At 39.4% G+C, this 16,820-nt stretch overlaps 1 protein-coding gene across 1 annotated transcript in view; it reads left to right on the top strand.

Annotated features, from left to right (window-relative positions):
• Positions 1 to 10,397, top strand: part of POC1B (POC1 centriolar protein B) — an 82,930-nt gene extending 72,533 nt beyond the window's left edge. Inside the window, exon 13 of the mRNA XM_070755801.1 lies at positions 9,938 to 10,397. The gene's annotated coding sequence lies outside the window, so the exon portion shown is untranslated. The remainder of the gene's footprint in view (positions 1 to 9,937) is intronic.
• The last annotated feature ends 6,423 nt before the right edge of the window (positions 10,398 to 16,820 follow it).

The raw sequence follows: 16,820 nt of genomic DNA, 5'->3' as shown, positions 1-16,820 counted from the left end.
TTTTTGGCTAGTAAGATTTATGTGTGGTTATGATTTGGTAGTATTGACTGTTTTTAAATGATAGTGGGTTTTTAGCTATAGTTTTAATTGTTGGATTTGTACTTCATTGTTTATTGTTGTTGTAAGCTGCCCCGAGTCTTCAGAGAGGAGCGGCATACAAATCTAATAAATAATAATAATAATAATAATAATAATAATTATTATTATTATTATTATTATTATTATTATTATTATTATTATCATTATCATTATCATCATCATCATCAATACAACACAGCAAACGAGATCACTATGCTGGATTTTGTATTTCATCACCAGTCAGGTGCTTCCCAAGCACCTAGGACTGCGTGATGTAGCGGCGAATTATGTTTGCCAATCCCAGTAAAGCGGCCTTTGGCAATTGACAGATGAAGATTTTGTCAATTCTGATGGTTTTCAATTGTCCGCTGAGATCCTTTGGCACTGCACCCAGCGTGCCAAGTACCACTGGGACCACTTTCACTGGCTTATGACAGAGTCGTTGCAGCTCAATTTTTAGATCTTCGTATTTCACTAATTTCTCTAGCTGCTTCTCCTCAATTCTGCTGTCTCCTGGGAGTGCGATGTCGATGATCCATGCTTTCTTTTTCTCCACAATCAGGATGTCTGGTGTGTTATGCTTCAGAATTCGGTCAGTCTGAAGTCAGAAGTCCCACAGTAGTTTTGTTTGCTCATTTTCGACCACTTTTTCAGGCTTATGATCCCACCAGTTCTTTGCCACTGGTAGATGGTAGTTCTGGCACAAGTTCCAGTGGATCATCTGTGCCACAGCACCATGTCTATTCTTATAGTCAGTCTGTGCGATCTTTTTTGCAGCAGCTGAGTATGTAATCAATTGTTTCATCTGTTTCTTTACATAGTCTGCACTTTGGATAATCTGTTGATTTTTCAATTCTGGCTTTGACAGCATTTGTTCTAATGGCCTGTTCTTGTGCCGCCAGTATTAGTCCTTCTGTCTTCTTTTTGAGTGTTCCACTTGTAAGCCATGACCAGGTCTTTTCTTTATCCACTTTGCCTTCAATCTTCTCCAAGAACTGGCCATGGAATGCTTTATTCCGCCAACTGTCCATACGACATTGAGTTACAGTTTTTCTGTACTGGTCCTTAGTTTGCTTCACCTTGAGAAGCTTCCTATTGTTGATCTCCATCAACGTTGACTCTTTGCTCTCTTTCTCATAGTCAGCTAATTTATTTATTTATTTATTTATTAGATTTGTATGCCGCCCCTCTCCGAAGACTCTTCTTTTCTTCCACTGTCTGCTTCACTTGCAAAAGTTCTCTGCCACCTATTTTCCTTGGTAAATACAGCCTGTCAACGTTATTGCAGGGGTGTAGTGCATGATGGAGCATCATTAATTTTCTGATTTTCCTGTCCAAGTTGTCCAGCTCTGCTTGAGTCCAGTTCACTATGCCAGCTGTGTATCTAATGACAGGTATGGCCCAAGTATTTATAACCTTGATAGTATTGCCACCATTCAGTTTGCTCTTCAAAATTTTTCCGGTCCTCTGGATGTACTCTTTGCTGATCACAGTTTTCACATGACCATGCTTGATATTGTCCAGTTGCAAGATGCCCAAGTATCTGTAGGCTTCTGGCTGGTGGCACTTGATGGTTTGACCATTTGGCATTTCAATGCCCTCACTTTCATTGATCTTCCCCTTTTTCAATGTCACTGTGGCACATTTATCCAGGTCAAACTCCATGCTGATGACATTGCTAAAGATTCGCACAGTGTTGGTTAGTGACTGTATCTCAGTTTCTGATTTTCCGTATAACTTCAGGTCATCCATATACAGCAGGTGTGAAATTTTTGGTGAATTCCTAGCAGTTTGGTAGCCTAGGTTTGTTTTCTGTAGGATGAGTAACAGCAGGATTATAGTGATGATGAATAGCAATGGGGACAAAGAGCCCCCTGGAAGATACCCCTTCTGATGTTGAACAGTCCATAGCTTTAATTCCCAACAAAAAGCTCAGTCTTCCAATATTTCATTGCCTTTTCTATGAATTTCCTGATGTTTTCATTGACTCCAATGACTTCAGGTATTTTATGATCAAACTGTGTGGCAATGAGTCAAGGGCTTTCTTGTAGTCAATCCAGGTCATGTATAGGTTTGTTTTCCTGTTCTTTCAGTTCTCCAAAATCATTTTATCAATTAGGAGCTGGTCTTTCGTACCTCTGCTTCGTCTTTTATTGCCCTTTTGCTCCTCTGGCATGATGTCATTTTCTTCTAGGTAGTCCTGAATTCTGTCAGCTATGATACTTGTCATCAGTTTGAGCATGGTCGGCAAACATGTTATTGGCCTGTAGTTTCCTGGTATGGCTCCTTTCACTGCATCTTTCTGTATTAAATATGTTCTGCCAGTTGTAAGCCATTCACTGATATTTCCTGTCTGCAGCATTTTGTTGAACAATTCAGCCATTGTTGCATGCAGGCTGGTCAGGTATTTCAGCCAAAAAACATGCACCTGATCAGTGCCAGGGGATGTCCAGTTCTTTACTTTCTTCACTCTTTTTGCAATCATTTCAGGTGTTATTTCCAGCTGCTGCATATTGCTCTTTGAGAATTTTTTCTCAAACTCCTTTATCCACCCAGCAGTCCTGTTATAGTCCTTTTCGACCTCCCAGAGATCTTTCCAGAACTTTGTTATTATTTTCACTTCTGGCTTTTCAATTTTCTTATCTGTTTGCTGATGTAGGTTCTGGTAGAACTGCCTCTGGTTGGATTGAAATGTTTGATGATGATGATGATGATGATTATTATTATTATTATTATTATTATACAGATAGTCCTCGATTTATGTCCACAATTAAGTCCAAAATTTATGTTGCTAATAATGAAATACTTGTTAAGTGAGTTTTGCCCCATTTTATGACCTTTCTTGCCATTGTTGTTAAGTGAATCATTACAATTGTTAAGTTAATAATGTTAAGTGAATCTGGCTTTGCTTATCAGAAGGTCACAAAAAGTGATCATGTCACACGGCAGCTTTCTTAAATATGAACCAATTGCCAAGCATTCAAATTTTGATCACATGACCAAGGGATACTGCATGGAATCATGTCACTTTTTTCACTGCCATTGTAACCTTGATCAGTAAATGAACTATTGTAAATCGAGGACTACCTATAATAAATGTTATTAAGCTGTACACAGAATAGGACTACCGTAAATTATTTGCGAGACCATCTATCTTCAATTGTTTGATTTGTTCCCTGGAATTAGCTTGATAGATAAATTCCAGGTCCCGTCTTTTAAGCAATGTCATCTTGAGTTATTCATTGTTGCAGTGCATACCTTATGGAACAACAACAGCTTAGAGATTCAGATGGCACTAATAAACTTAACCTTTTTTAAGGCATTATATTTTATTTGCATGACTGCCCATAAATAGATTCGATTTGATATTTGAATTGTATGACTGCTCATCCCATCTAAATGACTCATATTGGCTCACAACAATTAAAAACAACAATCCAACAATTCTTTTATATCCTGAGCATGTGTTTTGCTAGGTTTTCAGTTGTTTATTTTTATAAATTGTGTTGATCGTCTTTTGGATTTAATCTTTGTTCACTACCTAGGGTTAAAGCTTTTAGATGATTGGCCATATAAATTATATATGTGAACGGATTCTCAAAGTTTCTATGTCTATGTAACTTCAACAGGGAACATGAAAGTACCTTCTACTGTTTAGCTTGTCAGTTATTGATTGCAGGTAGATCCATTTGTCTGGCCCAAAAAGCACTTGGGTTTATACCAGCAAAATCTAGGATAAGGTGCAGGATAAAGATGATATCAAAATAAAAAGCAAAATAAGTTATATGGACTATAGGTTTTATTGTTTGTTTGTTTGTTTATTTATTTATTTATTTATTTGATTTTTATGCCGCCCTTCTCCTTAGAGTCAAGGCGGCTTACAACATGTTAGCAATAGCACTTTTTAACAGAACTTTTATTATTCTTTACTCTTTCATGAACTACTGTATGTGCAGTTTCAAGGACCGGTACATAGATTCAAGGTCCTCATATAGAAAACTGCAGCCTGATGATATGTCATAATAGTTTCCATAGCTTATCCAAAAGCAATATGTACTTTCTAGTTTTTTAAAGCTACAGTACTGAGATAGCAAAAAGGCACTTGGTAGATATAGTCAGATTGAGCTGGATTAAAATAACTATTTACAGCAAGATGGATTGGCTCATTTTTCAGTAGTGATGCATTCACCTTTGGGAGACCTGAAAAACAGGTTAGGAACAGATTTTCAGAAAAAATCTATCTGGTTGCTAGAAGTTCAAAATGACACGATGGTACATAATCAAATTATTTTTTTCAAAAAACCAACTACATATAGGAAAAATAAAGAATACCTGTGAATGAATGTGTACAAATGTGTACAAAACTAGGACCACAGCAGCACTAGAAAAATGAGAGGTTCTCTTTACAAAACAACTTAGAAGCCATATATTGTTGGCAAGACAAAACACCTGGAATCATAGAATCAAAACTAGGAGATAATCTAACCTAGTGCTGCCTGAGTACACAACATTCAAAGTTAATGCCTGTGAGTGCTAGTTTCTGCTTGAAGACATGCAGAGGTATCTACTAATGTTCAGTCATAATCTATCTTCTCGGGAAATGTAATCCTTGCTTCTAAAGGAGCAGCAAACACACCCAAGCTCTCTTGCATGGTGCACGTAAAACCCTCTTTTTGCCTAAGTTAAACATATCCAGGACCCCCTTTTAAGATTACCGAATACCCTCTTTTATCTTATTTTGGCTAGGATAAATCTATCCAGGATGAGGATGTCTTTTTTTTTTTTTTAGCTTTCCAAGCTTTGTTCTCCATACACTTTCATTCCCCTTGTGCAATTCCAACTCTTCAAATATCTTTTTTAAATGATTAGAAATTTATACAATGCTCAAGATGAGTACTTGTCTTCGGAGAGGGGCGGCATACAAATCAAATCAAATCAAATCAAATCAAATCAAATAAAAAATAAATAAATAAATAAATAAATAAATACATACTGCAGTATTTTATGGAATAGTAGTAATTCCTGCAAATTCTTTCACGTGATTAGACTGACAATATCTAGAACATTGGCAGGACTGTGTTTTAAGTCTGATATTCTCATATATTTACACAACACATTGGAAATCATGTTATGTAAATAGTCCTGAAACCATGTTTGATGAGTAACATAAATATACATTTTATTCAACGAGTATATCTGTAAATGAGATACAAGTAAGATCAAGGTGAAAGAAGTCTTAACGTTCACACTCAGTGCTTGTTGGAATATTACTCTGGGTCATTTCCAGTTTGGTTTGCATTCAGCACACTTCCGGTTATTCCCTATATTGAGCTCAGAGCAAGCACATAACTCAAATCAGTTCAGCTAGCAAAGCTACAGCTTAATATTATATTTACTTATTTAGCATCAACAGAAAGAAAAATAAATAAAAGAAAAAGCAAAACAGTTAACTGATTAAAAACAGGATTAAATGTAAGCAAATGTAGCAGTAGTAAAAGATATAAGCAGGGAACAAATGATATTTTCCATATCTATCATAGGATTGGGGTTGGTTTCCTTTTTTAATTCACCTAGTGGGATTGATGGTATCATACTTTGGAAATTGTACCTTCCCTGTTTCTTTTATTTTCTTCCATTAAGGAAGAAACCTCTGGAAGTGTTATATCAGTGCTTAGTCACAGTAATGAGTGATGTGATGAGCTATAATGAACTCAGTCCAAGCAGTGGAGATAGGTCATTGGTGTACTCTGCGGAGAGGGGTGGCATACAAATCTAAATAAAGAAATAAAGAAATTGTTTATGCCAAATGGTGTTGCTCTAACTCTAGTGGCGCTCCTTGACTCTCAACTAATGCCTTTTTAATAAGGAATTAATATGATTCCACAAATGATATTAAACATACCTAAAGCTATCATGGTTTATGCAAACTCTTCTGAAGAAATTGTGGTTCATTTTTGGTAAGAAACCACACTTGAAATTCTGGTTGTTGATTTCCAAACCTACTAGATTTAGACAAGGCTTATTGCTTTATATGCACACCCAGATAATAAAAATCTTGTTTGCGGCCATTCCTAGGTACAGTATATATTCTTAGCAGCTCTGCTTTTTTACAGTATAAAGCACAAAGAATAAATTTAAGTTTCTTTTATGGATTTTACATTGTATAGTACAGATAATGGATAGCAACGGATATAGCATTTTTAAAAACATACAAGAGTTGTTTCCTGATAACCAGACAGGAAACCAGGTAGCTCCACTTTCACATGTGACTGAAAATGAAACAGGAAAAACTGGTGCCTATTAACAATTCTATGCCACTGCCTCATAAATTTCTTTGAATAGTTGTACTGTGATGCATGGAAATTAACAAGAATAAGCAATAAAATAATAAAATGCATCTTCAGCATAATATTCTTTATTTATAATGTTTACATTGTGTCTGCCATTGTTTATGCCACTAACTTGCACCAGTGCCCACATAGTACATCTTTTGCTGTTTTGAAAAGAAGTACAAGATTTGCAAAAACAGAGCAAAAGGGGAAAATGGAAAAAATAATTTATCAATGCCACAAGATGTGTTGTTGCATGAGAGAGAGAGAAACTGAGAGGAAAATGAAATGTGATCTTCTCTTTCTCGTCCTCTCCTCTTCTTTTAAAGAGACTGGGATAATATTTTGTTGAGAACTCATTGAGGTTATAAAGTAACATTTTATTGGGATTCCATTTGAACAAGTGTCTTTAAAAAAACAGAAGGCGGATTCAAATTGAAATTGTCAGAAATGCACACTAATTCTGTCCCTGTGTGTATGATATTCAGACTATTAATGGGAAATCTTTCTGTCTGTTACTTGGAAAGTAATTTCATTATGAAACAATATAAATAGTTCAACAGGTGTAAATACACAATTTTTAATCCATAATTCTACTGTTTTGAACCCATCTCTACACTAAAATAGGCAGGAAACACAGGGAGATAATCAATGTTCTCCCTAGCTACCTAATAGGTAAGTGGCAACCAATGTCATTCATTTAAACACCTGCCCTTTTCTCTGCAAGCTAAGCCGTTTCTGGAGTAACTAAAATTTAAGTTGCTCCTGTGAGGTAAAATTTCCCTCTTTGGACATAAAACATCCCACTGAAAGCATAATACCATAGTTTTACAACTAGCCTTTTCCTAACATTGCAATCATGAGAGATACAATCTCTATTGTCAGGAGTGGGGGTGAAAAGCAGAATGGTTTGCTAGAGCTCAGAGATCAACAAAATGGGAAAGTAACAGTTTAATAATATAAATAATACTGATTATTTATATAAGCAAGAAAAAAAAATCCAGGAAGGTTTGGAGACAATCAGGATTATGAAATTCATAAGAGTGACTAGCAAGATTACATTCAGTTTAAAGTTGCACTTGAGAGCCGGGGTGGCGCAGCAGGTAGAGTGCTGTACTGCAGGCCACTGAAGCTGACTGTAGATCTGCAGATCAGCAGTTCAAATTACAGCCCTCTCTTACATGTTTTAGAGAATCAGCATACAGTGATCCCTCGATTTTCCCGATCTCGATCTTCGCGAAACGCTATATCGCGATTTTTCAAAAAATATTAATTACAAATATTTTCCCACCCGATGACGTCACTCTCTTCCTTTCTCATCTTTCTTTCTCTCTCTCTTTCTCTATCTTGCTTCTTCCTCTCTCACACTCTCTTCCTCCCTCTCTCATCTCTTTCCTTCTCTCTCTTTCTCTATCTCTCCCCCTCTTGCTGGCGGGCGGCGGGCGGCGGGCGGCGGGCGGGCGGGCGAGCGAGCGGGGGCATCAGCGAGGAAGACCCAGTGAAGGTTCCTTCGGCCGCCCAGCAGCTGATCTGCTCGGCAGCGCAGTGAGGAGCGGAATCGGGGTTTCCCCTTTGCGTGGGTGGCGGGGAAACCCCGATCTTCGTCTGCTCGCTGCTGCTGCGCTGCCAAGCAGATCAGCTGCTGGGCGGCCACAGCAGCAGCGAGCAGACGAAGATCGGGGTTTCCCCGCTGCCCACGCAAATGGGAAACCCCGATTCGGCTCTTCGCTGCGCTGCTGAGCAGATCAGCTGCTGGGCGGCCGAAGGAACCTTCCCTGGGTCTTCCCCACCGCCCATGCAAACTCCACCATCTGCGCATGCGCGGCCATGAAAAAAAGGCCGCACATGCGCAGATGGTGTTTTTACTTCCGCAACCCTACATCGCGAAAAATCGATTATCGCAAGGGGTCTTGGAACGGAACCCTCGCGATAATCAAGGGATCACTGTATTATCCAGCTGTGAAATCTATTTACCTTCCCTACCAGTTCAAAAGCACATACATTTTCACCCTCTTCGCATGCACAGGCTTCATGCATGTGCAGAGGATTAAAAAAGAAAGTGGCAGCCTCTGGGTGAGTGGGGGGAGCCTCATGCTGCCACCACTACTGATTCTACGAACCACCGGTGACTGCCACAACCAGTATACCCAAACTGGGCCGAACTGGTAGCATTTCACCCCTGATATTACCCTCAACAATCTGGGTCCTCATTTTACCCAACTCGAAAGGATGAAAGGCTGAGTCACTCTTGAATTGGTGAGAATCCAACTGTCAAACTGCAGGCAGCCAGCAGGCAGCAGAAGTGATGGGAAAAGTTTATCAGCAAATTTTAAGTATGGTTATAGGATAAATCTAGGGGATCAGGGATTAAGATTCTGGGCTTGTAAAATGACAGTCTAGGTTCGAGACCCAAGCACCACATGACAGGGAGGGTTCCTGTCCTTGCTCCAGCTTCTGTCCACCTAGCAGTTCGAAAGCATGCAAATGCAAGAAGATAAATAGGTACCACTTTGGATACCTTTGGGAAGGTAGCAGCTTTCTGTGCAGCGTGGCATATTGTCACCATGGAAATGGTCTTCAGACAATGCTGGCTCCCCTGACTAAGAAGACTAAGTGAGCCTGGGTGGCGCAGTGGGTAGAATGCAGTACTGCAAGCCACTAAAGCTGACTGTTAGATATGCAGGTCAGCGGTTCAAATCTCATCACTGGCTCAAGGTTGACTCAGCCTTCCATTCTTCTGTGGTGGGTAAAATGAGGACCTGGATTGTGGGGGCAATATGCTGCTCTGTTAAAAAGTGCCGTTGCTAACATGATGTAAACCATCCTGAGTCTAAGGAGAAGGGCGGCGTAAAAATAATCAAATAATTAAATAAGAAACAGAGATGAACACTGCCCCCTAGAGTCAGACATTAGATAATCTGTTATTAAAACTGTCTGTATTGTATAGCTTGTCCAACAAACTAGAGTGTGGCAGTTCTATACCATATATACTTGCAAGCTTTGCACTAATCTGTATTATTATCTCTCAGTTTCATTTCTGTAGCTGCACAGAGCTTATGATTCTGCATTTGAATTGTACAAAATAGCATTCAAATCCCCCCAGAAACTTATAAACAAGAAAATATAAATATAAATTAATATCAAGTAATGAGGAAAAATTAAAAAGACAGAAATCAAAGAAAGAGCAAAATGTATAAGAAAAAGTTGAAAAAATAGAGAAAAAAAGATATTGTATATAGAAGTAGCTTGGGATATTCTTCACATCAGCTATCAGTACAAATGTATATTTAACCTATTCCTCTAAAGTTACATCATTACTCATTACTTTCTATAATCCTAATTGTCACAATCATAAATCAAATTTAATTTTTTTCACTGTTATGTAAATGTCCATGTGATGCTTCTACTTTAAACATATCCCTAAAGTGAAAACTATGGAATCATCTATTATGACATTTCCCCCTTTCCTGATGAATTTTTAAATAAATGTATTAATAAATCCTTTTTATTGTTGTTTACTTTTTTCCCAGATTACAAAAAGGCTCATGATCTATCCTCCAGAGATTTCAGTCCTTGGGGATAATCATAGCAACTATCTGGAGAGAGGTTTGAGACAAAGGAGCCTGGAAACCTTGAAGAAAACAAGTGTATTTAAAGAGAGACGAGAATGTTTTATAATGACAAAGAACTGCATTATTTTCAGATTACTGACATTGCAAAAGACTGGGTATTGGTAAGGCAAGAATCTGACTATTATTGGAGAAAAAGTCCGCAATCCACAACATGGGGATAATATTTATCCAAAATATCCAAAATATTATACAATAGTAAACAAGCTTTTAGATGATTCTGAATATTTTAATCAATTGGAAGGAAGTACATGGCATGGGGAAGGTAAAAAATGGAACTGAAAATGACATTATTTTCCATGTGGCTATCATGGAGTTGGGTAGACTATAAATTAAATAAATACATACCTCTACTTCTGAACAGGAATCAGAGAATTTTGTGAACGGGCCTCACAAAAACACATTAAGGACTGTCTGTCAAAATATACAGTAATATTGACTGTAGCACCAACTATTTATTTAGCACCAACTTTTTTATTTTATGTAGCACCAACTATTCATTTAGTTCTGCCTTACGCCTTACTCAGAACACAAAGCATCATTGTAAGGCAGTAAAGAGCTATTTGATTGTTGTTACATTTGCAAAGCTAGTGCTAAAAAAATGATTAGAGACAATCTAATTTGGATAACAGAGCCTTAGCTTCAATCAACAATTCCACTATGTAAAGATGAAAGGGATGGGAACCAACACAATTTTGAGCACAGATGGTGGAAGAAACTATCTCTTTCTTGCTCAGTTCCAACATGATCATTAAAGCAGCATAAGCTTGCGCAGTCATACCAACTGTATCTTTAATCAGTCACTTTTCATCCTCAGATCTTTAATGGTATATATGTGGGCTTTGTCACCTGTAACAAAGGCTAATTGTTAGCCTCACAAAACTAAAAAGTCACTGCTTCAAAAAGCTGTTGCAACTGGAAGCCAGCATGCAGTGTTCATAAATATGTTCCACTGTATATGAAGTCTATATATGATGACTCCCTTCTTGTCCACCTTCACTTGACAGAGGATTAATCACAATAAAGAACTGAACTGCATGACTGAGTTTTGCAAACCACTGTAACTGTTTTAATCATGAGACTATTTTGGTTGGCTGCACAGAGCACTCATGGTTAACCTCCAGTCAGTGAGGTTAATCTGACATGCAAGATTATCCAATAAATCCTACAAAGCTTTCCAATATTTACGTAGCCCTTCCAAGAAAGCCCTACCCACATTCTCCTTCCTCCTTTCCAAAGAAAACAGAGTTGTCCTGTTATTTCTTCTGAGCGGGACACTAGAAAGTAGAAAAGACAGGAGTTTCGTTACCTTGAAGCTCCACCATCCACCAAGCTATTGGGAATGTGTTTGAAGGCCAATGGCAAAGTTTTCCCTAACTGTATATAAAAACACTTTCTTGAAAGGGGAGGGTTCTCCATTTTAGTACCACAAATGAACTTATATTTTCTCTGCTATTAGGCTCTGGAATAGCACATGATACAGCCAAGGGAAAGAGCCTGTGAAGTTGCTGGAATGGGATTTCTACATAACTAAAAGTGAAGAGCTGCACTCCAGCTACGCTTGTTCAATTTCTTTCTCATGCCAAAGAGAACTCCAAGAACATAGATGAATAGATGAAGCATTTTACAACAGTCTTCTTCAACTAAATTCCCTCTCAGTAAATTGGAGTACAAGCTCATAATTCCAATCCTGTATGTTCAGAGGCAATATCACAGAAAGCATGAACAAACCAATTCTCAAGCTTCATTATTTATTTTATTTAAACTTTATATGCTACCCTTCTCACCAATATTATGACACTTTACTTGGAGGGGCCAGGTACACAATGAAAGATTTGTAAGCTTTATTGGATAAATATTTGCCTATTAGCTGTAGTTGGAAAATGGAAAATGTCCGTTAGCCAACTAACAAATTTTATTATTATATTTGAATTCAGGATGTGAAATGGCACATTTCAGTTTTGAAACTAAAGAAAAATTGAAAAATTGTAGAACAGTGTTATTTATCACATTTATATGGTTGCCCATCTCATAAGAAGTGACTTATATACATAATTCACACTCAACATGACAGTTTTATAAGCTGATAGCATCACACTACCTTCCTTTCCTAGCTCCTTGGTCATAACCATCTTTTAAAATAAAGTTCATTTTATCTATCATTTCTATTTATCTACTACTTGCTAAATGTCCCAGTGAGGCTTGTATCCTTCAGACAATCCCTGGCCACTCAGTGAATTTATTGTCATTAGACAAGCATCAGTTGTCGGAAGCAATTCTGCATACATTCTCCTTTCTCCTTCTTCCCTGGTTTCTAAGGAGATTCTTTGGTTTCCACTATGATATAACTTTGGCTCCCACATGTTCTATATTGTTTGTGGGAGGAATTTTATACTGCCTATGTCTGAATGCAGCCTGTGTTCATTTAGCATTCAAATGGAAAGAAGTAAGCATTCTTAAGTATTTGGAAATGGGGGGAAGCTCTGCATTATGTGGAGCTACTCCGATATAAATATATTTGACTAGCCCCAGATAAGAATTTAGGGACCATTTAGTGGGATAAAAAGATCCAGGTCTCTTACTGATAACAACTTAGGGTCTTCCTTGAGTTGAGTTGGTGAGTACATCAGTACAGTGATACCTTGTCTTACAAACTTAATTGGTTCCGGGACGAGGTTCTTAAGGTGAAAAGTTTGTAAGACGAAACAGTGTTTCCCATAGGAATAAATGGAAAAGCGATTAATGCGTGCAAGGCCAAAATTCACCCCTTTTGCCAGCCGAAGGGCCCATTTTTACACTGCTGGGATTCCCCTGAGCCTCCCCTCCATGGGAAACCCCACCTCTGGACTTCTGCGTTTTTGCGATGCTGCAGGGGAATCCCAGCAGGGGAATCCCAGCAGGGGAATCCCAGCATCGCAAAAATGAGCGCTTCACTGGCAACGGAAGTCTGAAGGTAGGGTTTCCCATGGAGGGGAGCCTCAGGGGAATTCCAGCAGCACAAAAACGGGTGCTTCGCTGGCAACGGAAGTCCGGAGGTGGGCCATCCCAGCGGCGGCGGTGGCTTTGTAAGGTGAAAATAGTTTGTAAGAAGAGGCAAAATAATCTTAAACCCCGGGTTTGTATCTCGAGAAGTTTGTATGACGAGGCGTTTGTAAGACGAGGTATCACTGTATTCTCAATCTTGGCAACTTTAAGATGTGTAGACTTCAACTTCCAGAGTTCCCCAGCCAGCATGTTGGCTGGGGAATTCTGGGAATTGAAGTCTACACATCTCAAAATTGGCAAGGTCAAAAAACAGTGGGTTACATGGACATTTTGCTACCTTTTCCCCAGCTCTCACATGCTTTAGAATACTGCAATGATGTCCCAGGTTACCCACATCTACACTCTTTCCTCTTGGTCTCTCATCAAGTGTCAATCAGGTCCCACCAGACTTATCAGCTGAGACAGACTAAGGGCTGCCACCTCCTGGGATTGTTTACCTAATTCTCTATCAAAATAGATACAAGTGACATGAATTTGGAAAAAAAAAACCCACCAAAACCCCCACCCAAAACCCCCCACACGCCTTCAGACATCATCCGTAGAAGTGTCTTTTTAAATTGTCAAATGCTAACCAATTTGAAAATGTTAGCTAGAGGGATTTGGGCACAGAGAGAGCAAGATTCTGGATTTGTTTTTTAAGGTAGCATATTAACAGCAAGACAACATCTGGGGAGCCTTCTCTCTCTCCACTCCACCACACACTCACACAATAAGGAGTTTCCTTCTTAGAGGGAAGGATAGAACCAGAGCTAATTTATAAAAGCGGGCAAGTGAATTTGGGAATTTTGTGGAGGGTATTGGTTTTATTTATTTATTTTATTTGTTTGTTTGGTCAAGTACATATTGGTGGTATACAAAGATATAATAATATTCATATACATACTAGTAAAAAAGAAACATTAGGACAGGGGACAGAAGGCACTCTGGCGCACTTATGCGCATCCCTTACTGACCTCTTAGGAATCGGGAGAGGTCAACAGTGGATAGTCTAAGGGTAAAGTTTTGGGGATTAGGAGATGATACTACAGAGTCTGGTAGTGAGTTCCATGCATCAACTACTCGGTTACTAAAGTTGTATTTCCTGCAGTCGAGTTTGGAGTGGTTTACATTAAGTTTGTATCTATTGTGTGCTTGTGTGTTAGATCAGTGATTTTCAACATTTTTTGAGCCGTGGCACATTTTTTACATTTACAAAACCCTGGGGCATACCACCAACCAAAATGACACAAAATGACACTCTAACACAGTACACATTATGCATATAGATAATAATATACTGTAGTTTCTAAATGTATTTATACTCGGTGTGAAACCTGGGCCTGTTTCGATGCACTTCTATAACTGTCTGGTTTGGTGCTGCAACCCAACAGGACCGACACAGACTTCAGAGGACAATCAGAACTGCAGAAAAAGCAATTGCTGCCAACCTGCCTTACATTGAGGACCTGTATACTGCACGAGTTAAAAAGAGGGCAGGGAAAATATTTACTGACCCCTCACATCCTGGACACAAACTGTTTCAACTCCTACTCTCAAAACGGAGCTACAGAGCACTGCACACCAAGACAACTAGACACAAGAACAGTTTTTTTCCCAACGCCACCACTCTACTAAACAAATAATTCCCTCAACACTGTCACTTTCTACTAAATCTGCACTTCTATTCTACTAGTTTTTCTCATCATTCCTATCACCCATTTCCTCCCATGTTGACTGTATGACTGTAACTTGTTGCTTATATCCTAAGATTTTTATTAATATTGCTTCTTCATTGCTTATTTGACCCCTATGACAATCATTAAGTGTCGTACCACATGATTCTTGACAAATGTATATTTTATTTTATGTACGCTGAGAGCATATGCACCAAGACAAATTCCTTGTGTGTCCAATCACACTTGACCAATAACATTCTGTTCTATTCTATGAACATAAACAGGATATCCTGGCAGAAAGGGTGGTTTGGGGACCCATGTTTAATTTCCCCATGGCACACCTGACCTCAAGGCACACTAGTGTGCCGCGGCACACTGGTTGAAAAACTGGTGTTAGATCATATTTAAGATGACCTAGTTCTAAGCTTTTGTGTTTAAGAGGACCTAGGATTCTAAGTCTAGTTGCATAGGGTACTCTGTTGCAAGTGGAGGAGTGGAGGGCTCTTCTGATAAAGTATCTCTTAAAGGTAGGATTTAAAGTATCTGCTTGAAGCTAGGGTTGCGGCTGCTAGCTGTGTGTCCTTCCCCTCCACACATACATTTTCATTTCAGATGTTGTATCTCAGGACCTGGCTCAGTGACCCAGGGTCTGGCTCAGTGACTGCACTACTGCACTACTACCGTTCCCATCCTCCCCAACCGTTGCCTCGATATTTTGGGAACAAGCTGATTTCGTGATCAAGATTGCCCGGGGAAAGCTTTGCATTCTTTCCGCAGATTTTACCTGGGACCTAAACTTTTTAAAGAACTTTACCTCCTCGCCACCACGACCTATGAAAGCTATTTCATAGATGCTCCTACTTTGTGGCGGGCGGGCAGGGGTTCATTGAAAGCCGAGCCTACCAAATGCAGCGTGACTTAACTTTCGAGTAAACATTTGTAGACGCACCGGCCTCCAACCAAGCTTGGCCTCTGACTGCAAATCGAAGCCATAGGCGGATGCGGGAGGATTTCAACACGGATCGCTCCCTCAATCAGGGGTCCCCAAACTTGGCAACTTTAAGACTTGTGGACTTCTGGCTGGAGAATTCTGGGAGTTGAAGTCCACAAGTCTTAAAGTTGCCAAGTTTGAAGACCTCCTTCTTACTGCCTATGCCTGTTGACTGCCGAACGAACTTTCTTGTCCTTAATGGCTTTTCCGAATAATAAACCGGGCACCAGGCAGTAGTAAAGGGAGAGGTGAATGCGTGGGAATTGCCCCTTTCAAAGCCAAGAACTGCAAGGAAAGCGCGCGCCCGAGCGGGGAAATCTCCTGGAAGATTTCAGACTATGGGGACAATGGACAATAGAGCGCCAGAAGCCATCCAAGGAAATGCCAAACGGCTTTCTCTTTTACGCTACACATTAACTCCAGCCCACGCTTGGCTGCAATGACAAGCCAGTCCCTTCTGCCACGATTAATATGTTTGCCCGGAGGACAGAATAGAAGCAGCAGCAGCGGCGCTTCCCCTTTTCCTGACTTTTTAAGGTCAGCGGCGCTATTAAGTTCTTTCAGATTCCTCGGCTCGTTGGGGAACAACCGGAAATGTGCTGACTGAAAGGGGGGGGGGGGAGAAACCACACGAATTTTTTCAGAGTTCTCCTATCGAAGGTTTAAAGGAAAGCTACCGGGGATCTTTTTCTTCTTCTTTTTTAAAGTAAGGCACCATAAAGCTATTCTATGGAATAGCTCCATATTTAGTTATTTTCTGAGTCTTGGCTCGGCTAGGATAGTTGAGTAGGGAAAGCTGAATTTATGGCCCTATGTCAGAAAAAAAAAGACATTTAAACCCAGAAGTCTCCAAATCAAGGTCATAGTTTTTAATGATGAATGCTGATTTATACCTCAGTCTGGAAAAATTATTTTAAAAAGAGAGAGGGTCCCCGATCAACGCCACTCGATTTTGCAGGATGAAACACCCGGCTGTGAAGTGCCCTTTAACAAGCGCGTTTATGTAGGGAAAACATGGGAGAGCCTTTTGTTCTTCCTTTAATTGGACCATTTGTTGTATAATCGCTGGGCTGCTCTCGCTTGAGCTTCAACA

This window comes from Erythrolamprus reginae, chromosome 6 (genome assembly GCF_031021105.1).
Source record: "Erythrolamprus reginae isolate rEryReg1 chromosome 6, rEryReg1.hap1, whole genome shotgun sequence".
Taxonomy (NCBI): domain Eukaryota; kingdom Metazoa; phylum Chordata; class Lepidosauria; order Squamata; family Dipsadidae; genus Erythrolamprus; species Erythrolamprus reginae.
This window is presented reverse-complemented; position numbering and strand designations above follow the sequence as displayed.